Source organism: Sorex fumeus, unplaced genomic scaffold (genome assembly GCF_029834395.1).
Source record: "Sorex fumeus unplaced genomic scaffold, SorFum_2.1 ptg000167l, whole genome shotgun sequence".
Taxonomy (NCBI): Eukaryota; Metazoa; Chordata; class Mammalia; order Eulipotyphla; family Soricidae; genus Sorex; species Sorex fumeus.
In genome coordinates this window covers 1966240-1987594 of record NW_026606224.1, presented here as the reverse complement: position 1 = coordinate 1987594, position 21355 = coordinate 1966240, and positions in this window count along the sequence as shown.

The window sequence follows — 21355 nt, the reverse complement described above, 5'->3', positions numbered from 1 at the left end:
GGCGCGGGTTGGCCCAGGAGCACGGCTCGGCCCTCTGCCATTGTGTGCCGCGAAGCAAATCCCCGGGGTCGGCAGCGGACCGGAGCATGGCCGAGGGCCGGGCCGGGTGCAGGGCTGCCCAGGCGCTCGGCCCGGCCCTCAGCCCACTGGTGCCGCGGAGCTAAGCCCTAGGGTCGGCAGCGGCCCGGAGGGGGGCCGAGGGCCGGGCCGGGCGCGGGAAGGCCCGGGCGCGCGGCCCGAACATCGGCCCGCGGGTGCCGCGGTGCTAATCTCCGGAGTCAGCAGCGGCCAGAGCGGGACCTATGGCCGGGCCGGGCGCGAGGCAGCCCTGGCGTGCGGCCCGGTCCTCCGCCGGCAGGTGCCGCGGAGCTAAGTCCCGGGGTCGGCAGCGGCCCGGAGCGGGGCCGAGGGCCGGGTTGGGCGCTGGGCAACCCGGGCGCTTGGACAGACCCTCCGCCGGGAGGTGCTGCGGAGGTAAGCCCCGGGGTCGGCAGCGGACCGGAATGGGGCCGATGGATGTGCCAGGCGTGGGGCGGACCCGGCGCGTGGCCTGGCCGTCGGCCTGCGTGTGCTGCGGAGCTAAGCCCTGGGGTCGGCAGCAGCCCGGAGCTTGGTGGAGGGCCGGGCCGGGCGCTGGGTGGCTCGGGCGCGCGGCCCGGTCCTCGTCCCGCGGGTACCACAGAGCTAAGCCCTGGGGTCGGCAGCCACCCGGAGCGGGGACGAGAGCCGGACCGGGCGCGGTGCGGCACGGGCGCACGGCCCAGCCCTCACTCCGCGGGTACCGAGTAGCTAAGCCCCGGTGTTTGCAGGGGCCCGTAGCTGGGCCGAAGGCAGGACCGGGCGCGGGGTGGCCCGGGTGCGCGTTCCGGCACTTGTCCCGCGGGTACCGCGGAGCTAAGCCCCGGTGTCGGCAGCGGCCCGGAGCTGGGCCGAATGCAGGGCCGGGCGCCATGTGGCCCGGGCACGCGGCCCGGCCCTCCACCGGGGGGTTCCACGGAGCTAAACCCCGGGGTCGGCAGCGGCCAGTGCATCCGACGGCGGGTGCCGCGGGGCAAAGCCCTGGGTAGGCAGCGACCCAGAGCGAGGCCGAGGGCCGGGACGGGCGCGGGGAGGCCCAGGCACGCGGCCCCAGCCTTGGCCCGCTGGTCTCGCGAAGCTAAGCCCTGGGGTCGGCAGCGGCCCGCGGCAGGGCCGAGGGCCCGGCTGGGCGCTGTGGGACCCGGGCGCGCAACCCGGCCCTTGGCCAGTGGGTGCCGCGGAGCTAAGCCCCGGGTTCAGCAGCAGCCCGGGGTAGGGCTGAGGGCCGGGTAGGGCGCTGGGCAGCCCGGGTGCGTGGACAGGCTCTCCGCCGGCAGGTGCCGCGGAGCTAAGCCCCGGGGTCGGCAGGGACCCGAATCAGGGCCGAGGGCCGGGCCGGGCGCGGTGCGGCCTGGGCGCGCGGCCAGACCCTCCACCGGGGGGTGCCGCCGAGCTAAGCCCCAGCATCGGCAGCGGCCCAGAGCAGGGCCGAGGGACGTGCCTGGCGCGGTGCAGTCCGGGTTCGCGGCCCGGCCCTCAGCCCGCGCGTGCCGCGGAACTAAGCCCCGGGGTCGGCAGCTGCCTGGAGTGGGACTGAGGGCAGTGCCGGGAGCGGCCGTCCTGAGTGCGCAGAAAAGCCCTCCGCCGGCGGGTGCCACGGAGCTAATCCCCGGGGTTGGCAGTGGCCCGGAGCGGGCCCAGGAACGGGCCGGGCAAGGGGCGGACCCGGCGTGCAGCCTGGCCCTCGGCCTGCGTATGCTGTGGAGCTAAGCCCTCGTGTTGGCAGCGGCCCGGAGCATGGTTGAGGGCAGGGCCGGGCACTACGCGGCCCAGGCGCGTGTCCAGGCCCTCCGCCGGCGGGTGCCAAGGAGCTAAGCCCTGGGGTCGGCAGCGGCCCGGAGCGGGGACGAGTGCCGGACCGGGCGCAGTGCGGCGCGAGCACGCGGCCCGGCCCTCGCACCCCGGGTACCGCGGAGCTAAGCCCCGGGTTCGGCAGCTGCCCTGAGCGGGACTGAGGGCCGTGCCGGGCGCGGCCAGCCCGGGTGAGCGGACAGGCCCTTCGCCGGCGGGTGCCGCGGAGCTAAGCCCCGGGTTCGGCAGTGGCCCGGAGCGGGCCGAGGGCCGGGCAGGGCGTGGGGCGGCCAGGGCACGCGGCCCAGCCCTCCTCCGGGGTTGCTGTGGAGCTAAGCCCCGGGGTCGGCAGCAGCCCAAAGCGGGGCCGAGGGTCGGGACGGGAGCGGGGCGGCTCGGGCACGCGGTCCAACCCTCAGACCGCGGCTGCCGCGGGGCTAAGACCTGGGGTCCGCAGCGACCCAGAACGCGACCGAGGGTTCCGACGGTATCGGGGCAGCCCGGGCACGTGGCCCGGTTCTCTGCCGGCGGGTGACGCGGAGCTAAGCCCCGGGGTTGGCAGCGGCCCGGGTGCTGGATGGCCTGGGCGCGTGGCCAATCCCTCCGCTGGCGGGTGGCGTGGAGCTAAGCCCCGGGGTTAGCAACGGCCGGGAGCGGGGCTGAGGGATGGGCCGGGCGCAGGGCAGCCCGGGTACGCGGCCCGGTTCTCTGCCGGCGGGTGCTGCAGAGCTAAGCTCCAGGTCAGGCAGCGGCCCGGAACGCTGCCGAGGGTCGGGAAGGGAGCGGGCCGGCTCGGGCACGCGACCCGGCCCTCCACCGGCGGGTTCCGCGGAGCTAAGCCGCAGGGTTGGCAGCGGTATGGAGCGCGGCCGAGTGTAGGTACGGGCCCCGGGCGCCCCGGGTGCACGGCCCGACCCTCGGTCTGTTGGTGCCGCGAAGCTAAGCCCCAGGGTCGGCAGCGGCCCGGAGCGCGGCCGAGTGTCGGGACGGGAGCATGGCGGCCCGTGAGCGCGGCCCGGCCCTTGTCCCGCGGGTGCCACAGAGCTAAGCCCCGGGGTGGGCATCGGCCCGAAGCGGGGCCGAATGTCGGGACTGGATCGGGGTGGCCCGGAACGCGGCACAGCCCTCGGCCCGCGGGTGCCGCGTAGCTAAGCACCGGGGACGGCAGCGGCCCGGAGCGAGGCCGAGGGCCGGGCCGGGGCTGGGCGGCCCGGGCGCTGGCCTGTCCCTATGATGGCGGTTGCCGCAGAGCTAAACCCCGGTGTCGGCAGTGGCCCGGAGCGGGGCTGAAGACTGGGCTGGGCGCGGTGCAGCCCGGGCGCATGGCCAGGCCCTCCGCCGGCGGGTGCAGCAGAGCTAAGCCCCGGGGTCGGCAGTGGCCCAGAATGCGGCCGATGGTCGGAACGGGATTGGGGCGGCTCGGGTGCACGTCCCGGTCCTCCGCCGGCAGGTGCCGCGGAGCTAAGCCCCGGGTTTGGCAGCAGCCCAGAACGCGGCCGAGGGTCGGGAAGGGAGCGGGCTGGCTCGGGCGCACAACCCGGCCCTCCGCCGGCGGGTGTCGTGGTGCTAAGCCCTGGAGTTGGCAGCATTCTGGAGCGCGGCCGATTGTCGGTACGGTCGCGGGGCGGCCCAGCCGCGAGGCCCGGCCCTTGGCCTCTTGGTGCCGCAAAGCTAAGCCCCAGCGTTGGCAGCTGCCCAGAGCTGGGCTGAGGACCGGGCCGGGTGTGGTTCGGCCCGGGCGCGCGGCCAGGCCCTCCGCTGGGTGTTGCCATGGAGCTAAGCCCCGGCGTTGGCAGTGGCCCAGAATGGGGCCGAGGGATGTGACGGGCGCAGGGCGGCCCGGGCGCGTGGCCCGCTGTTGCCGCGGAGCTAAGCCCCGGGGTCGGCAGCGGCCCGGAGCGGGGCCGAGGGCCGGGTTGGGCGCTGGGCAGCCCGGGCGCATGGACAGGCCCTCCGCCGGCGTGTGCCGCAGAGCTAAGCCCCGGGGTCGGCAGCGGCCCAAAGCGGGCCGAGGGCCGGGCCGGACACGGGCGGGGCGGCCCAGACGCGGAGCCAGGCCAACCGCCGGTGGGTGCCGCAGAGCTAAGCCCCAGGTTTGGCAGCGGTCCAGAACGCGGCCGAGGGTCGGGAAGGGAGCGGGCCGGCTCGGGCGCCCGACTCGGCCCTCCGCCAGCGGGTGCCGCGGAGCTAACCCCAGGGTTCGGCATCGGCCCGCGGCAGGGCCGAGGGCCCGGCCGAGCGCTGTGGGACCCGGGCACGCGACCCGGCCCTTGGCCAGCGGGTGCCGCGGAGCTAAGCCCCGGTGTAGGCAGTGGCCCGGAGCAGGGCCGAGGGTCGGGAAGGGAGCGGGCCGGCTCGGGCGAGCAGCCCGGCCCTCCGCCAGCGGGTGCTGCGGAGGTACACCCCGGGGTTGACAGCGGTCTGGAGCGCGGCCGAGTGTCGTTATGGGTACAGGGCGGCCCGGGTGCGCGGCCAGGCCCTCCGCCGGGCGTTGCCGCAGAGCTAAGCCCCGGGGTCAGCAGCAGCCCGGAGCGGGGCCCAGGGACGTGACTGGCGCGGGGCGGCCCGGGCGTGGGGCCCGGCCCGCGGCCCGCTTGTGCAGGTCGGCAGCGGCCCGGAGCGGGGCCGAGGGCCAGGTTGGGCGCTGGGTAGCCCGGGCGCATGGACAGGCCCTCCGCCAGCGGGTGCCATGGAGCTAAGCCACGGGGTCGACAGCAGCCCAGAGTGGGGCCGAGGGACGTGCCGGGCGCGGGACGGCCCGGGCTCGCGGCCCGGCCCTCGGCCCACGCGTGCCGCGGAACTAAGGCCCGCGGTCGGCAGCTGCCCGGAGCGGGACTGAGGGCAGTGCCGGGAGCGGCCGGCCCCTGGCGCGCGGAAATGCCCTCGGCGGCGGGTGCCACGGAGCTAATCCCGGGGTCGGCAGTGGCCCGGTGCGGGCCCAGGACCGGTCCGGACAAGGGACGGACCCGTCGCGCGGCCTGGCCCTCGGCCCGCGTATGCTGCGGAGCTAAGCCCTGGGGTTTGCATCAGCCCGGAGCGAGGTTGAGGGCCGGGCCGAGCACTAGGCGGCCCGGGCGCATGTCCAGGCCCTCCGCCAGCGGATGCCAAAGAGATAAGCCCTGGGGTCGGCAGCGACCCGGAACGGGGACGAGTGCCGCACCGGGCGCGGTGCGGCACGGGCGCACGGCCCGGCCCTCGCCCCGCGAGTACCGAGGAGCTAAGCCCCGGGGTCGGCAGGGGCCCAGAGTGGGGCCGAGGGCCGAGCCGGGCGCAGGGTGGCCCGGGCGCGCGGCCCGGCCCTTGCCCCGCGGGTACCGCGGAGCTAAACCCCGGTGTCGGCAGCGGCCTGGATCTGGGCCGAAGGCAGGGCCGGGCGCCATGCGGCCCGGGTGCGCGGCCTGGCCCTCCGCCGGGGGGTGCCGCGGAGCTAAACCCCAGGGTCGGCAGCGGCCAAGGCACCCGACAGCGGGTGCCGCGGGGCAAAGCCCCTGGGTTGGCAGCGACCCAGAGCGAGGCCGAGGGCCGGGCCGGGCGCGGGGAGGCCCAGGCACGCGGCCCCGCCCTTGGCCCACTGGTGTCGCGGAGCTAAGCCCTGGGGTCGGCAGTGGCCCGCGGCAGGGCCGAGGGTCAGCCGGGCACTGTGGGACCTGGGCGCGCAACCCGGCCCTTGGCCCCCGGGTGCCGCGGAGCTAAGGCCCGGGGTCAGCAGCAGCCCGGGGCAGGGCCGAGGGCCGGGTAGGGCGCTGGGCAGCCCAGGCACGTGGACAGGCTCTCTGCCGTCAGGTGCCGCTGAGCTAAGCCCCGGGGTCGGCAGGGGCCCAAAGCGGGTCCGAGGGCCGGGCCGGGCGCGGTGCGGCCTGGGCACGCGGCCCGGCCCTCCACCGGGGGGTGCCGCCGAACTAAGCCCCGGCATCGGCAGCGGCCCAGAGAGGGGCCGAGGGACGTGCCGGGAGCGGGGCGGCCCGGGCTCGCGGCACGGCCCTCGGCCCGCGTGTGCCGCGGAACTAAGCCCAGGGGTCGGCAGCTGCCCAGAGTGGGACTGAGGGCAGTGCCGGGAGCGGCCGGCCCGGGCGCGCAGAAAGGCCCTCCGCCGGCGGGTGCCACGGAGCTAATCCCCGGGGTCGGCAGTGGCCCGGAGTGCGGCCAGGGCCAGGTCGGGCGTGGGGCGGCCCCAGCGCGGCACGGCCCTCAGCCTGCGTATGCTGCGGAGCTAAGCCCCGGGTTTGACAGTGGCCCGGAGCGGGCCGAGGGCCGGGCAGGGCGCGGGGCGGCCAGGGCACGCGGCTCAGCCCTCCTCCGGGGTTGCTGCGGAGCTAAGCCCCGGGGTCGGCAGCAGCCCGAAGCGGGGCCGAGGGTCGGGACGGGAGCGGGGCGGCTCGGGCACGCGGCCCAACCCTCAGACCGCGGCTGCCGCGGGGCTAAGACCTGGGGTCCGCAGTGCCCCAGAACGCGACCGAGGGTCCCGACGGTATCGGGGCAGCAATGGCACGTGGCCCGGTTCTCCCCCGGCGGGTGCCGCGGAGCTAAGCCCCGGAGTCGGCAGCGACACAGAACGTGGCCGAGGGTCGGGAAGGGAGCGGGCCGGCTCGGGCGCACGACTCGGCCCTAAGCCGGCGGGTGATGCGGAGCTAAGCCCAGGGGTCGGCAGCGGCCTGCGGCATGGCCGAGGGCCCGGGCGAGCACTGTGGGACCCGGGCGCGCGACCTGGCCCTTGGCCAGCGGGTGCCGCGGAGATAAGGCCCGGGGTCGGCAGTGGCCCGGAGCGGAACCAAGGACCGGGCCGACATGGGGCAGCCCGGGTGCGGTGCCCGACCATCGGCCCGAGGGTACCGTGGAGCTAAGCCCCGGGGTCAGCAGCGGCTGGAGCGGAGCCGAGGGCCGGGCCGGGTGCTGTGTGGACCGGGCGCGCGGCCAGGCCATCCGAAGGCGGGTGCAGGGGGGCAAAGCCCCTGGGTCGGCAGCGGCCCAGAGTGTGGCGGAGGGCCGGGCCGGGTGCGGGGAGGCCCAGGCATGTGGTTCCGCCCTCGGCCCGCTGGTGTCGCGGAGCTAAGCCCCGTGGACGGCAGCGGCCTGGAGCGGGACCGAGGACCGGGCTGAGCACGGTGCGGCCCGGGCGCGCAACCCGGCCCTTGTACCGCGGGTGCCGGTGAGCTAAGCCCTGGGGTCAGCAGCGGCCCGGAGCGAGGCCGAGGGCCGGGGCAGGCGTGGGGAGGTCCAAGTGCGCTGCCCCGCACTCGGCCCATGGTGTTGCGGAGCTAAGCCCCGGGGTGGACAGCGGCCCGGATCGGTGTCGAGGGCCGGGCAATCCGCGGGGCAGCCCGGGCGCACGGCCCGGGCCTCCGCCGGCGGGTGCCGCAGAGCTAAGCCCCTTGGTCGGCAGTGGCCCGGAACGCGGCCGAGGGTCGGGAAGGGAGCGGGCCAGCTCGGGCGCGCGGCCTGGACCTCCGCCGGCAGTTGCCGCGGAGCTAAGCCTCGGGGTTGGCAGCGGTCTGGAGGGCGGCTCAGTGTCGGTACAGGCGTGGGGCGGCCCGGGCACGCGGCCCGGCCCGCAGCCCGCTGTTGCCAAGGAGCTAAGCCCCGGGATCAGCAGCAGCCCGGAGTGGGGCCGAGGGACATGTGCGCTGGGCAGCCCGGGCGCGTAGACAGGCCCTCTGACGGCAGGTGCCGCGGAGCTAAGCCTCAGGGTCGGCAGCAGCCCGGAGCATGGCCGAGGCCAGGGCCAGGCGCGGGGCTGCCCTGGCGTGCGACCCAGCCCTCCGCCAGGGGGTGCCGCGGAGATAAGCCCCGGATTCGGCAGCGGCCCGAAGCGGGACCAAGGGTCAGGACGGGAGCGGGGCGGCTCGGGCGCGTGGCCCAAAACCGGGACCGCGGGTGCCTCGGGGCTAATCCCTGGGGTCCGCAGCTGCACAGAACGCGGCCGAGAATTCCGACGGGATCGGGGCAGCCGGGCACGTTGCCCGATCCTCCGCCGGCGGGTGCCGTGGAGCTAAGCCCCGGGGTCGGCAGCGGCCCAGAACGGGGCCGAAGGCCGGACCGGGCGCTGGACGGCCCGGGCGCTTGGCCAGGCCCTCCACTGGCGGGTGGCGCGGAGTTAAGCCCCGGGGTCGGCAGTGGCCGGGAGCGGGGCCGAAGGCTGTGGTGGGCATGGCCGGCCTGGGCGCACGTCCAGTCCCTCTGCCGACGGGTGCTGCGAAGCCAAGCCCTGGGGTCGGCAGCAGCCCGGAGCGGGGCCGAAGGCCGGACCGGGCAAAGGGGCAGCCCGGGTGCGCGGCCCGGCCCTCTGCCGGCGGGTGCCACAGAGCTAAGTCCTGCGGTCGGCAGCGGCCCGGGGCGGGGCAGAGGGCCAGGACAGGCGCGGTGCAGCCTGGGTGTGCAGCCCGGCCCTCGGCCCGCGGGTGCAGCGGAGCTAACCCCCAGGGTCAGCAACGTCCCGGGGCGGGGCCGAGGGCCGGGCCGGGCGAGGGGAGGCTCAGGCGCGAGGCCTGGCCTTCGGCCCGCTGGTGTCGCGGAGCTAAGCCCCGGGGTCGGCAGTGGCCCGGATTAAGGCCGAGGGCCGGGCCGGGCGGTGGGTGGCCCGGGCGCGTGGCCAGGCCCTCCGCTGGCGTGTGCCGCAGAGCTAAGCCCCGGGGTCGGCAGCGGACTGGAGCAGTGCCAAGGGACGGGCCAGGCGCGGTGTGGCCCCGGCGCGCAGTCCTGCCCTTGGCCCGCGGGTGTCGCGGAGCTAAGCCGGGTTTGGCAGCGGCACGGAGCGGGGCCATGCCCAGGACGTGAGCGGGGACCCCCGGCTTGCGCCGTGGCCCTCGGCCCGCAGGTGCCACGGAGCTACGTCCCGGAGTCGGCAGCTGCCCAGAGCAGAGCTGCGGGCCCGGCTGGGTGCGGTGCAGCACAGGCGCTCGGCCCGACCCTCGAACTGCGGGTGCCGCGTAGCTAAGCCCTGGGGTCGGCAGCAACCCGGAGCGCGGCCGAGTGTCGGTACGTGAGCCGGGCGACCCCTGCGCGCGGCCCGGCCCTTGTCCCGCGGGTGCCACAGAGCTAAGCCCCAGGGTGGGCATCGGCCCGAAGCGAGGCCGAGGGTCGGGACTGGATGGGGCGGCACTGGAACGCAGCACAGCCCTCAGCCCGCGGGTGCCGCGTAGCTAAGCCCCAGGGTTGGCAGCGGCCCGGAGCGAGGCCGAGGGCCGGGCCGGGCGCTGGGCGTCCCGGGCGCTGGCCAGGCCCTCTGATGGCGGTTGCCGTGGAGCTAAACCCCGGTGTTGGCAGCGGACCGGAGCGGGGCTGAAAACTGGGCCAGGTAAGGGGCAGCCCGGGAGCACGTCCCGGCCCTCCGCCGGCAGGTGCCGCAAAGCTAAGCCCGGAGTCGGCAGCGGCCGGAGCGGAGCCGAGGGCCGGGCCGGGTGCGGTGCGGACCGGACAAGCGGCCAGGCCATCCGAAGGCGGGTGCAGGGGGGCAAAGCCCCTGGGTCGGCAGCGGCCCAGAGTGTGGCGGAGGGCCGGGCCGGTTGCGGGGAGTCCCAGGCATGTGGTTCCGCCCTCGGCCCACTGGTGTCGCGGAGCTAAGCCCCGTGGACGGCAGCGGCCCGGAGCGGGGCCGAGGACCGGGCTGACCACGGTGCGGCCCGGGCGTGCGACCCGGCCCTTGTACCGCGGGTGCCGGTGAGCTAAGCCCTGGGGTCAGCAGCGGCCCAGAGCGAGGCCGAGGGCCGGGACAGGCATGGGGAGGCCCAAGTGCGCTGCCCCGCACTCGGCCCATGGTGTTGCGGAGCTAAGCCCCGGGGTCGGCAGCGGCCCGGATCAGTGTCGAGGGCCAGGCCATCCGCGGGGCAGCCCAGGCGCGCGGCCCGGGCCTCCGCCGGTGGGTGCCGCAGAGCTAAGCCCCTTGGTCGGCAGTGGCCCGGAACGTGGCCGAGGGTCGGGAAGGGAGCGGGCCAGCTCGGGCGCGCGGCCTGGACCTCCGCCGGCGGTTGCCGCGGAGCTAAGTCCCGGGGTTGGCAGCGGTCTGGAGGGCGGCCCAGTGTCGGTACGGGCGTGGGGCGGCCCGGGCACGCGGCCCGGCCCGCAGCCCGCTGTTGCCACAGAGCTAAGCCCCGGGATCAGCAGCGGCCCGGAGCGGGGCCGAGGGACATGTTGTGCGCTGGGCAGCCCGGGCGCGTGGACAGGCCCTCTGACGGCAGGTGCCGCGGAGCTAAGCCCCAGGGTCAGCAGCAGCCCGGAGCATGGCCGAGGCCAGGGCCAGGCGCGGGGCTGCCCTGGCGTGCGACCCAGCCCTCCGCCAGGGGGTGCCGCGGAGATAAGCCCCGGATTCGGCAGCGGCCCGGATTAAGGCCGAGGGCCGGGCCGGGCGGTGGGTGGCCCGGGCGCGTGGCCAGGCCCTCCGCTGGCGTGTGCCGCGGAGCTAAGCCCCGGTGTCGGCAGCGGACTGGAGCAGGGCCAAGGGACGGGCCAGGCGCGGTGTGGCCCCGGCGCGCGGTCCTGCCCTTGGCCCGTGGGTGTCGCGGAGCTAAGCCGGGTTCGGCAGTGGCACGGAGCGGGGCCATGCCCAGGACGTGAGCAGGGACCCCCGGCTCGCGGCATGGCACTCGGCCCGCAGGTGCCACGGAGCTACGTCCCGGAGTCGGCAGCTGCCCAGAGCAGAGCTGCGGGCCCGGCCGGGTGCGGTGCAGCACAGGCGCTCGGCCCGACCCTCGGACTGCGGGTGCCGCGTAGCTAAGCCCTGGGGTCGGCAGCAGCCCGGAGAGTGGCCGAGTGTCGGTACGTGAGCCGGGCGACTCCTGCGCGCGGCCCGGCCCTTGTCCCGCGGGTGCCACAGAGCTAAACCCCAGGGTGGGCATCGGCCCGAAGCGAGGCCGAGGGTCGGGACTGGATCGGGGCGGCCCCGGAACGCAGCACAGCCCTCAGCCCGCAGGTGCCGCGTAGCTAAGCCCCGGGGTCGGCAGCGGCCCGGAGCGAGGCCGAGGGTCGGGCCGGTCGCTGGGCGTCCCGGGCGCTGGCCAGGCCCTCCGATGGCGGTTGCCGCGGAGCTAAACCCTGGTGTCAGCAGTGGCCCGGAGCGGGGCTGAAGACTGGGCCGGGCGCGGGGCAGCCTGCGAGTGCGGCCCGGCCCTCCGCCGGCAGGTGCCGCAAAGCTAAGCCCGGGGTCGGCAGCGGCCCAGAATGCGGCCGATGGTCGGGACGGGATTGGGGCAGCTCGGGTGCACGTCCCGGTCCTCCGCCAGCAGGTGCCGCGGAGCTAAGCCCCGGGTTTGGCAGCGGTCCCGAATGCAGCCGAGGGTCGGGAGGGAGCGGGCCAGCTAGGGTGCGTGACCCGGCCCTCCACTGGCGGGTGCCGCGGAGCTATGCCCTGGGGTTGGCAGCGGTCTGGAGCGCGGCCGAGTATCGGTACGGGCGCGGGGCGGCCTGGGTGCGTGTCCCGGCCCTCGGACTGTTGGTGCCGCGAAGCTAAGCCCCGGGGTTGGCAGTGGACTGGGGCGGGGCCGAGGGCCGGGCCGGGAGCAGGGCAGCCCGGGTGCGCGGCCCGGACCTCCATCGGCGGGTGCCGCAGAGCTAAGCCCCTTGGTCGGCAGTGGCCCGGAACGCGGCCGAGGGTCGGGAAGGGAGCGGGCCAGCTCGGGCGCGCGGCCTGGACCTCCGCCGGCAGTTGCCGAGGAGCTAAGCCTCGGGGTTGGCAGCGGTCTGGAGGGCGGCTCAGTGTCGGTACAGGCGTGGGGCGGCCCGGGCACGCGGCCCGGCCCGCAGCCCGCTGTTGCCAAGGAGCTAAGCCCCGGGATCAGCAGCAGCCCGGAGTGGGGCCGAGGGACATGTGCGCTGGGCAGCCCGGGCGCGTAGACAGGCCCTCTGACGGCAGGTGCCGCGGAGCTAAGCCTCAGGGTCGGCAGCAGCCCGGAGCATGGCCGAGGCCAGGGCCAGGCGCGGGGCTGCCCTGGCGTGCGACCCAGCCCTCCGCCAGGGGGTGCCGCGGAGATAAGCCCCGGATTCGGCAGCGGCCCGAAGCGGGACCAAGGGTCAGGACGGGAGCGGGGCGGCTCGGGCGCGTGGCCCAAAACCGGGACCGCGGGTGCCTCGGGGCTAATCCCTGGGGTCCGCAGCTGCACAGAACGCGGCCGAGAATTCCGACGGGATCGGGGCAGCCGGGCACGTTGCCCGATCCTCCGCCGGCGGGTGCCGTGGAGCTAAGCCCCGGGGTCGGCAGCGGCCCAGAACGGGGCCGAAGGCCGGACCGGGCGCTGGACGGCCCGGGCGCTTGGCCAGGCCCTCCACTGGCGGGTGGCGCGGAGCTAAGCCCCGGGGTCGGCAGTGGCCGGGAGCGGGGCCGAAGGCTGTGGTGGGCATGGCCGGCCTGGGCGCACGTCCAGTCCCTCTGCCGACGGGTGCTGCGAAGCCAAGCCCTGGGGTCGGCAGCAGCCCGGAGCGGGGCCGAAGGCCGGACCGGGCAAAGGGGCAGCCCGGGTGCGCGGCCCGGGCCTCTGCCGGCGGGTGCCACAGAGCTAAGTCCTGCGGTCGGCAGCGGCCCGGGGCGGGGCAGAGGGCCAGGACAGGCGCGGTGCAGCCTGGGTGTGCAGCCCGGCCCTCGGCCCGCGGGTGCAGCGGAGCTAACCCCCAGGGTCAGCAACGTCCCGGGGCGGGGCCGAGGGCCGGGCCGGGCGAGGGGAGGCTCAGGCGCGAGGCCTGGCCTTCGGCCCGCTGGTGTCGCGGAGCTAAGCCCCGGGGTCGGCAGTGGCCCGGATTAAGGCCGAGGGCCGGGCCGGGCGGTGGGTGGCCCGGGCGCGTGGCCAGGCCCTCCGCTGGCGTGTGCCGCAGAGCTAAGCCCCGGGGTCGGCAGCGGACTGGAGCAGTGCCAAGGGACGGGCCAGGCGCGGTGTGGCCCCGGCGCGCGGTCCTGCCCTTGGCCCGCGGGTGTCGCGGAGCTAAGCCGGGTTTGGCAGCGGCACGGAGCGGGGCCATGCCCAGGACGTGAGCGGGGACCCCCGGCTTGCGCCGTGGCCCTCGGCCCGCAGGTGCCACGGAGCTACGTCCCGGAGTCGGCAGCTGCCCAGAGCAGAGCTGCGGGCCCGGCTGGGTGCGGTGCAGCACAGGCGCTCGGCCCGACCCTCGAACTGCGGGTGCCGCGTAGCTAAGCCCTGGGGTCGACAGCAACCCGGAGCGCGGCCGAGTGTCGGTACGTGAGCCGGGCGACCCCTGCGCGCGGCCCGGCCCTTGTCCCGCGGGTGCCACAGAGCTAAGCCCCAGGGTGGGCATCGGCCCGAAGCGAGGCCGAGGGTCGGGACTGGATGGGGCGGCACTGGAACGCAGCACAGCCCTCAGCCCGCGGGTGCCGCGTAGCTAAGCCCCAGGGTTGGCAGCGGCCCGGAGCGAGGCCGAGGGCCGGGCCGGGCGCTGGGCGTCCCGGGCGCTGGCCAGGCCCTCTGATGGCGGTTGCCGTGGAGCTAAACGCCGGTGTTGGCAGCGGACCGGAGCGGGGCTGAAAACTGGGCCAGGTGCGGGGCAGCCCGGGAGCACGTCCCGGCCCTCCGCCGGCGGGTGCCGCAAAGCTAAGCCCGGAGTCGGCAGCGGCCGGAGCGGAGCCGAGGGCCGGGCCGGGTGCGGTGCGGACCGGACAAGCGGCCAGGCCATCCGAAGGCGGGTGCAGGGGGGCAAAGCCCCTGGGTCGGCAGCGGCCCAGAGTGTGGCGGAGGGCCGGGCCGGTTGCGGGGAGTCCCAGGCATGTGGTTCCGCCCTCGGCCCACTGGTGTCGCGGAGCTAAGCCCCGTGGACGGCAGCGGCCCGGAGCGGGGCCGAGGACCGGGCTGACCACGGTGCGGCCCGGGCGTGCGACCCGGCCCTTGTACCGCGGGTGCCGGTGAGCTAAGCCCTGGGGTCAGCAGCGGCCCAGAGCGAGGCCGAGGGCCGGGACAGGCATGGGGAGGCCCGAGTGCGCTGCCCCGCACTCGGCCCATGGTGTTGCGGAGCTAAGCCCCGGGGTCGGCAGCGGCCCGGATCAGTGTCGAGGGCCAGGCCATCCGCGGGGCAGCCCAGGCGCGCGGCCCGGGCCTCCGCCGGTGGGTGCCGCAGAGCTAAGCCCCTTGGTCGGCAGTGGCCCGGAACGTGGCCGAGGGTCGGGAAGGGAGCGGGCCAGCTCGGGCGCGCGGCCTGGACCTCCGCCGGCGGTTGCCGCGGAGCTAAGTCCCGGGGTTGGCAGCGGTCTGGAGGGCGGCCCAGTGTCGGTACGGGCATGGGGCGGCCCGGGCACGCGGCCCGGCCCGCAGCCCGCTGTTGCCACAGAGCTAAGCCCCGGGATCAGCAGCGGCCCGGAGCGGGGCCGAGGGACATGTTGTGCGCTGGGCAGCCCGGGCGCGTGGACAGGCCCTCTGACGGCAGGTGCCGCGGAGCTAAGCCCCAGGGTCAGCAGCAGCCCGGAGCATGGCCGAGGCCAGGGCCAGGCGCGGGGCTGCCCTGGCGTGCGACCCAGCCCTCCGCCAGGGGGTGCCGCGGAGATAAGCCCCGGATTCGGCAGCGGCCCGGATTAAGGCCGAGGGCCGGGCCGGGCGGTGGGTGGCCCGGGCGCGTGGACAGGCCCTCCGCTGGCGTGTGCCGCGGAGCTAAGCCCCGGTGTCGGCAGCGGACTGGAGCAGGGCCAAGGGACGGGCCAGGCGCGGTGTGGCCCCGGCGCGCGGTCCTGCCCTTGGCCCGTGGGTGTCGCGGAGCTAAGCCGGGTTCGGCAGTGGCACGGAGCGGGGCCATGCCCAGGACGTGAGCAGGGACCCCCGGCTCGCGGCATGGCACTCGGCCCGCAGGTGCCACGGAGCTACGTCCCGGAGTCGGCAGCTGCCCAGAGCAGAGCTGCGGGCCCGGCCGGGTGCGGTGCAGCACAGGCGCTCGGCCCGACCCTCGGACTGCGGGTGCCGCGTAGCTAAGCCCTGGGGTCGGCAGCAGCCCGGAGAGTGGCCGAGTGTCGGTACGTGAGCCGGGCGACTCCTGCGCGCGGCCCGGCCCTTGTCCCGCGGGTGCCACAGAGCTAAACCCCAGGGTGGGCATCGGCCCGAAGCGAGGCCGAGGGTCAGGACTGGATCGGGGCGGCCCCGGAACGCAGCACAGCCCTCAGCCCGCAGGTGCCGCGTAGCTAAGCCCCGGGGTCGGCAGCGGCCCGGAGCGAGGCCGAGGGTCGGGCCGGTCGCTGGGCGTCCCGGGCGCTGGCCAGGCCCTCCGATGGCGGTTGCCGCGGAGCTAAACCCTGGTGTCAGCAGTGGCCCGGAGCGGGGCTGAAGACTGGGCCGGGCGCGGGGCAGCCTGCGAGCGCGGCCCGGCCCTCCGCCGGCAGGTGCCGCAAAGCTAAGCCCGGGGTCGGCAGCGGCCCAGAATGCGGCCGATGGTCGGGACGGGATTGGGGCAGCTCGGGTGCACATCCCGGTCCTCCGCCAGCGGGTGCCGCGGAGCTAAGCCCCGGGTTTGGCAGCGGTCCCGAATGCAGCCGAGGGTCGGGAGGGAGCGGGCCAGCTAGGGTGCGTGACCCGGCCCTCCACTGGCGGGTGCCGCGGAGCTATGCCCCGGGGTTGGCAGCGGTCTGGAGCGCGGCCGAGTATCGGTACGGGCGCGGGGCGGCCTGGGTGCGTGTCCCGGCCCTCGGACTGTTGGTGCCGCGAAGCTAAGCCCCGGGGTTGGCAGTGGACTGGGGCGGGGCCGAGGGCCGGGCCGGGAGCAGGGCAGCCCGGGTGCGCGGCCCGGACCTCCATCGGCGGGTGCCGCAGAGCTAAGCCCCTGGGTCGGCAGCGGCCCAAAGTGGGGCCGAGTGTCGGTACTGGTGCGGGGCGGCCTGGGCGCGCGGCCCCCCCCTCGGCCTGTTGGTGCCGCGAGGCTAAGCCCCGGAGTTGGCTGCGGCCCAGAGCGGGGCCGAGGGCTGGGCCGGGTGTGGTTCGGCCCGGGCGCGCGGGCAAGACCTCCGCCGGGGGTTGCCGCGGAGCTAAGCCCCTGTTGTCGGTAGCGGCCCGGAGCGGGGCTGAGGGACGTGAAGGGCGCGGGGTGGCCCGGGCGCGCGGCCCTGGCCGCGGTCCGCTGGTGCCGCGGAGCTAAGCCCTGGGCTCGGCAGCGGCCCGGAATGGCGCCGAGGGCTGGGTAGGGCGCTGGGCAGCCCGGGAGCGTGGACAGGCCCTCCATCGGAGGGTGCCTCGGAGCTAAGCTCCGGGGTCAACAGCCGCCCGGAGCGGGGCCGAGTGCCGGGCCAGGCGCTGGGCGGCCCGGGAGCGGGGCCAGGCTATCCGTTGGCGTGTGCCGCGGAGCTAAGCCCCGGGGTCGGCAGCCGCCAGGAGCGGGGCCATGGCCGGGATGGGAGCTGCGCCCCCTCGGCTCGCGGCCCTGCCCTCGGCCCGCGGATGACGCGGAGCTAAGCCCCGGCATTGGCAGCACCCCGGAGCGGGGCCAATGGCCTGGCCGGTCACGGCCGGCCCTTGCACGCGGGCTGACCCTCAGTCGGCGGGTACCGCAGAGCTAAGCCCTGGATTTGACAGCGGTCCGTAGCTGGGCCATGGCCGGAACGGGAGCGGGGCCCCCCCGGCTTGCTGCCCGGCCCTCGGCCTGTGGGTGCCACGGAGATAAGCCCCGGGGTCGGCAGCAGCCTGGAGCGGGCCGAGGGCCGAGCCAGGCGCGGGGCAGCATGGGCGAGCGGCCCAGCCCTCCGCCGGCGGGTGCCGCAGAGCTAAGCCCCGGGGTCGGCAGCGGCCCAGAATGCGGCCGAGGGTAGGGAGGGGAGCGGATCGGCTCGGGCGCGCGGCCCGACCCTCGGACCGCAGGTGCCGCGGAGATAAGCCCGGGATCAGCAGTGGCCCGGGGCGGGGCCGAGGGCCGAGGCGGATGCGGGGTGGCCCAGGCGCGCATCCTGGCACTGCGCTGGCGGTACCGTGGGGCCGAGTGTCGGGACGGGAGCGGGGCGGCCCATGGGTGTGGCCGGGCCCTTGTCCCGCGGGTGCCACGGAGCTAAGCCCCAGGGTCGGCAGCGGCCCGGAGCGGGGCCGAGGGCCGGGCAGGGCACTGGGAGGCCTGGGCGCGTGGCCAGGCCATCCGCTGGCGGGTGCCGCGGAGCCAAGCCCCGGTGTCGGCAGCGGCCCGGAGCGGGGCCGAAGGCCGGGCCGGGCATGGAGCGGACCGGTGCGCGGCCTGGTCCTATGCCGGCGGGTGCCGTGGAGCTAAACCCCGGGGTCGGCAGCGGCCCAGAACATGGCCGATCGTCGGGACGGGCGAGGGGCGGCTCGGGTGCACGTCCCGGTCCTCCGCCGGTGGGTGCCGCAGAGCTAAGCCCCGGGGTCGGAAGCGGCCCGGGGCGGGGCCGAGGGCTGGGACGGGGGCGGTGCTGCCCGGGCGCGCACCCCGGCCCCTGGCCTGTGGGTGCGGCGGAGCTAAGCCCCAGGGTCAGCAGCGGCCCAGGGCGGGCCCGAGGGCCGGGCCGGGTGCGGGTCGGCCCGGGCGCGGCCTGGACATCCTCCGGTGGTTGCCGTGGGGCTAAACCCTGGGTTCGGCAGCGGCCCGGAGTGTGGCCGAGGGCTGGGCCGGGCACGGGGTGGCCCGGGCGAGCGGCCCGGCCCTCGGCCGGCGGGTGCCGTGGAGCTAAGCCCCGTGGTCGGTAGCGGTCTGGAGCACGGCCGAGTGTCCGTACCGGTGCGGGGTGGCGCGGGCACGCTCCCCGGCCCTCGGCTCGCGGGTGCCGCAGAGCTAAGCCCCGGGGTCCGCAGTGGCCCGGAACGCGGCCAAGGGTCAGGAGCCCAGGGGTCAGCAGCGACCCGGGATGGGGCCGAGGGTCGGGTCGGGAGTGGTGCGGCCCGAGCGTGCGTCCCGGCCCTCGGCCCGTGGTTGCCGCAGAGCTAAGCCCCGGGGTCAGCAGTGGCGCGGAGTGGGGCCAGGGCCGGGCCGGGTGCGGGGCGGCCCCCGCATGGCCCAGACCTCGGCCCGCGTGTGCCGCGGAGCTAAGCCCCGGGGTCGGCAGTGGCCCGAAGCGGGGCCGAGGGACGGGACGGGAGCGAGGTGGCTTGGGCGCGTGGCCCGACCCTCGGACCACGGGTGCCGCGCGGCTAAGCCCTGGGGTCCGCAGCGGCCCAGAACGCGGCCGAGGGTCCCGACGGGATCAGGGCAGCCTGGGCACCAGGCCCGGTCCTCCGCCCGCGGGTGCCGCCGAGCAAAGTCCCGGGGTCCGCAGTGGCCCGGAGTGGGGCCGATGGCTGGGCCTGGGGCGGGGCAGCCCGGGCGCGCGGCCAGGTCCTCCGCCGGCGGGTGCCACGGAGCTAAGCCCCGGGGTTGGCAGCGGCCTAGAGCGCAACCGAGGACTGGGCCGGGCATGGGGCGGCCTGTGCGTGTGGCCCGACTCTCGGCCCGCGGGTGCCGCGGAGCTAAGCCCCGGGGTCGGCAGCGGCCCGGAGCATGGCCGATGGCCGGGCCGTGCGCGTGGCAGCCCGGAAGCGCGGCCCGGCCCTCCGCCTGCAGGTGCTGCAGAGCTAAGTCCTGGGTTCGGAAGCGGCCCGGAACGCGGCCGATGGTCGGGACGGGAGCGGGGCAGGTCGGGTGCGCGGCCAGGCTCTCCGCGGGCGGGTGCCATGGAGCTAAGCCCCGGGGTCGGCAGCGGCCCACGGCAGGGCCGAGGGCCCGGCCGGGCGCTGTGGGACCCGGGCGCGTGACACGTCCCTTGGCCCGCGGGTGCCGCGGAGCTAAGGCCCAGGGTTAGCAGCGGCCCAGGGCGGGGCCGAGGGCCGGGCCGGGTGCGGGGCGGTCCGGGCACACGGCCAGGCCATCCGACGGTGGCTGCCGCGGGGCAAAGCCCCTGGGTCGGCAGCGGCCCAGAGCGAGGCCAAGGGCCGGGCCGGGCGCGGGGAGGCCCAGGCACGCGGCCCCGCCCTTAGCCCCCTGGTGTCGCGGAGCTAAGCCCCAGGGTCGGCAGCAGCCTGGAGCAGGGCCGAGGGCCGGGCCGGGTGCGGGTCATCCCGGAAGCGCGGCCCGGCCCTCCGCCCGCATGGGCCGCGGAGCTAAGCCCCGGGGAAGGCAGCGGTCTGGAGCGCGGCCGAGTGTTGGTACGGTTGCGATGCGGCCCGGGCGCGCTGCCAGGCACTCCGCCGGGGGTTGCCGCGGAGCTAAGCCCCAGGGTGCCGCTTTGCTAAGCCCCGGGGTCAGCAGCGGCCCGAAGTGGGGCCGAGGGCCGGGCTGGGCGTGGGGCAGCCTGAGCGCGCGGCCCGGTTCTCCGCCGGTGGGTGCCGCAGAGCTAAGTCCCGGGTTCGGCAGCGGCCCGGAACGCGGCCGAGGGTCGGGAAGGGAGCGGGCCGACTCGGACGCGCGACCCGGCCCTCCGCCGGCGGGTTCCGCGGAGCTAAGCCCTGGTGTTGGCAGTGGTCTGGAGCGCGGCCGAGTGTCAATACGGGCGCGGGGCGGCCTGGGTGCGCGGCCCGGCCCTCGACCTGTTGGTGCTGATAAGCTAAGCACCGGGGTTGGCAGCCGCCCGGAGCGGGGCCGAGAGACGGGCCAGGCGCGGTGCGGTCCGTGCGCGTGGCCCGGCCCACTGCCGGGGGTTACCCGGAGGTAAGCCCCGGGGTCGGCAGCGGCCCGAAGCGGGACCGAAGGCCAGACCAAGAGCTGTGGTACCCGGGCGCGCGACCCGCCCTCAGCCAGCGGGTACAGCGGAGCTAAGCGCCGGGGTCGGCAGAGGCCCAGGGCGGGGCCGAGGGCCGGTCCGGGCGTGGGGCACCCCGGGCTCGCGGCCCGGGCCTCCGCCGGTGGGTGCCGCAGAGCTAAGCCCCGGGGTCGGCAGCGGCCCGGAACGCGGCCGAGGGTTGGGAAGGGAGCGGGCCGGCATGGGCGCGCGGCCCGGTCCTCCGCTGGCGGGTACCACGGAGCTAAGCCCCGGGGTCGGCAGCGGCCCGGACCGGGGCCGAGTGCCGTGGCGGGCACGGAAGGCCCGGGCGCGCGGCCCGGCCCTCTGCCGATGGGAGCCGCAGAGCTAAGCCCCGGGGTCGGCAGCGGCCCGGAGCGCGGCCGAGTGTCGGTACGGGCGCGGGGTGGCCTGGGCGTGCTGCCCGGCCCGCGGCCCGCTGGTGCCGCGTAGCTATGCCCCGGGGTCGGCAGCGGCCCGGAGCTGGGCCGAGGGCAATGTTGGGCGCTGGGCAGACTGGGAGCGTGGACAGGCCCTCCGACGGCAGCTACCGTGTTGCTAAGCCCCGGGTTCGGCAGTGGCCCGGAGCGAGGCCGAGGGCCGGGCCCGGCGCTGAGCGGCCTGGGCGCGTGGCCAGGCCCTCTGCTGCCGTGTGCAGCGAAGCTAATCCCCGGGCTCGGCAGTGGCCCGGCACGTGGCCGAGGGCCGTGCCGGGCGCGGGGAGGCTCAGGCGCGAGGCCCGGCCCTCGGCCCACTTGTGTGGCGGAGCTAAGCCCCGGGGTAGGCAGTGGCCCGGAGCGAGACCGAGGCCCGGCCGGGCGGTAGGCGGCCCAGGCGTGTGGCCCAGCCTTCCACATGGGCGTGACGTGGAGATAAGCCCCGGAGTCGGCAGCGGCCCGAAGCCGGGCCAAGGGTCGGGACTGGAGTGGGGCGGCCCCGGCACGTGGCACAGTCCTCGGCCCGTGTGTGCCGCGGAGCTAAGCCACGGGGTCGGCAGTGGCCCGGAGCGGGGCCGAGGGCCGGACAGGGCGCGGTGCGGCCCGGGCACGCAGCCCAGTCCTCGGCCCACATTTGCCGCATAGCTAAGGCCAGGGGAAGGCAGCGCCCCGGACCGAGGCTGAGGGCCGGGCCGGGCGCTGGGCGGCCCGGACGCGTGGCCCGTCCCTCCGATGGCGGTTGCTGTGGAGCTAAGCCCCGGTGTCGGCCGCAGCCCAGAGCGGGGCTGAAGACCGGGCCGGGCATGGGGCAGCCCGGGCGCGCAGCCTGCCCCTCCGACAGCGGGTGCTGCAGAGCTAAGCCCTGGGGTAGGCAGCGGCCGAGAACGTGGCCGATGGTCGGGACGGGAGCGGGGTGGCTCGGGTGCACGTCCATTCCTCCACCGGCGGGTGCCGCGGAGCTAAGCCCCGGGGTCGGCAGCGGCCAGGGGCAGGGCCGATGGCCGGGCCGGGCGTGGTGTGGCCAGGGTGCACGGCCCTGCCATCGGATTGCCGGTGCTGTGTAGCTAAGCCCCGGGTTCGGCAGCGGTCCAGAGCCGGCCAAGTGTCAGGACGGGAGTGGGGCGGCCCGAGCACGCGGCACGGCCCTTGTCCTGCGGGTGCCACGGAGCTAAGCCCCGGGGTGGGCAGTGGCCCGGAGCGGGGCCGAGGGCTGTGCCGGGCCCGGGGCGGCCCGGGCGCGCAGCCCAAACCTCCACCGGGGGGTGGCGCGGAGCTAAGCCCCGGGGTCGGCAGCGGCCCGAAGCGGGGCCAAGGGTCAGGATGGGAGCGGGGCGGCTCAGGTGCGCGGCCCGGCCCTGAGCCCGCTGGTGCCGCGGAGCTAAGCCCCGGGGTCGGCAGCGGCCTGGAGCGGGGCTGAGGGCCGTGGTGGGCGCGGCCGGCCCGGGCACACGTCCCTGCC